Below are 2173 nucleotides of genomic sequence, written 5' to 3'. Positions count from 1 at the left end.
CTCCTCTCCTCCCCACCCACACACACACGCACACACGCGCACAAACACACACACACACAAACACACACACACACAAACACACACACACACACACACACATACTATATCCTACCACACGACATATCCACACACTCTACCACCCCCCCTCCTCTCCTGGCCACACAAACTTCTTAACACTAAACTCTCTCCCCCTTCCTCCTTTCCTCTTCCTTCCCCTTTTCTTCCTCCCTTCCCTCCTCTCACTCCCTTCCCTCCTCTTCCCCCCTTCCCTCCTCCTCCTCCCTCCCTTTCCTCCTCCTTCTCCCTCCCTTTCCTCCTCCTTCCCCCTCCCTTCTCCCCCTCCTCCCTCTCCGCCCCGCCCTCCTCCCCCTCCCCATCCACTGTTTCGAGCTTTCCAAGAGACAGGAGACAGATTGCCCCAAATCGATACACGGTGCTCTCAATGGGCTGGCAGATGGTTGCGTCATGCTCATAAGGCAGGTGCACGCCCAATCTTGTGCGACGGATCAAAAGGAAAAAAAAACAACGTAATTTAACTAACATAGGCTTTCAATTATTTGTAAGTGGAGGAGATTTACGCCCCAATGACACAAGTATTAATCATCTGAGATGCGGGGGTGGAGGAGGAGAACATCACATGTCTAAACCGAATGATATGACCGGAGTGATTTAAAAAAAAAAAATTCTCACTGGAATACGGAAACATTTCGCGACCCTAGAATTACAAAGTTAAATCTGCTCAGCACCTAATTTTGAGGAATTTGACGTTAAACATGTTGAGATTTCCAACATGCCAAGCTTTATCGAATGCAGTTCTTTGAATATCTTGATAACAACTCCGAATAATGTTACGATTTTGATAGAGCCGATAGAACATTTACTTGGTTTCTGACCTTGTGATCTTAGCAACTCAAATAAACGGTCAAAAATGTCAGAAAGAACTTTTTAATTCTAAGTCAGCGATTTAGTGATAATTACAATCCGATCTCACACCCCCTCCCCTCAGGACTTCTTCCAAGATACCCACATCTACTACATTTAAGTGGTCATATCAGTTAAATTTCCCCCCCCCGAGTTTTTGAGTTTTTAAAGCAGGGAAGCAAAGACAGTCAAATCCTGATATCACGGTTGACCCAACAGTCCACAAGTGCTCTGTTTGTGCAAAATTCTTCTAAAAAGAGCGCTCGAAGCTCACAAGCGAATTCATATGAAGTTTTAACCAACTAATCACAATGTTTAGACAAAGAAAGGCATCGCTTTAGTTTAGTTTAGGAAAAGGTGGGGTGGCATTTGTGATCATTGCATGTTCCTTGCTATTATTTCCTTTATTTCCATAATAATAATAATTAACAGGCGTTTATATGGTCCATGATATATCCCCACTCGACAGCAAGCTTTCAAATGTAGAATACGGTAGATATAACCCCAGTAGACACAAGAACACAAGAACACTCAAAAGAAACTCAAACATTTACAAACTGATAAGATCTTTCGCGGTCTATAGCCGGGTACCCATCCCACTTTAATGGTTGAAGTTATGAAAATTCGTGTAATATGCCCTTTTCAAGAAAACAAGGTTGGGGCTCCAAAGGGATTCAAACCCAATACGTCAGGGTTCCAAGACTGAGAGCCTGACCAATACTGACCATTATGTCACCGACGCCACGATCTCTGTAGACTTGGTGGACTGTAAGTAGTGTAACAGTCGAGAAGGTCTGTGATACATGACGGGAAATTGGTTGCTAGAACTTTGCAACCCATCGATGCAAGTTTATATAGTCAATCCTCGTTTTACAAGCAACCAAATAGAGGATCTTCTAGTCATCATCATCTAGTGCCAGATCAGTGACAGACACCAACGACTACGGTTCACAGTAATTCATCCTCATTCCTTTGCTCGGATGCTCTCTAAAAAGCTATATATTTATCAATATAATTATATCCTGATCTTTCCCCTTCACCCTTCTGTTAGGTTCTCAAAAATTATAGCTTGCTGTGGTAACCCTTGCCTGGTTTGCCTTCGAGTTTGCCAGTGAGAGCTCGGTATTCAATGCCTTTATGTCTAGGCTATAACATTTTAATGTCCCAACAACTGCATAATTTAATATTATTGTCTCTTCCTTGTTAATTGTTCTACTATTGAGTGGCCTTCGTGGACGTCTTAAAGGAGGGG

The sequence above is a fragment of the Aplysia californica genome, unplaced genomic scaffold, assembly GCF_000002075.1.
Source record: "Aplysia californica isolate F4 #8 unplaced genomic scaffold, AplCal3.0 scaffold00119, whole genome shotgun sequence".
Classification (NCBI taxonomy): domain Eukaryota; kingdom Metazoa; phylum Mollusca; class Gastropoda; order Aplysiida; family Aplysiidae; genus Aplysia; species Aplysia californica.
This window is presented reverse-complemented; position numbering follows the sequence as displayed.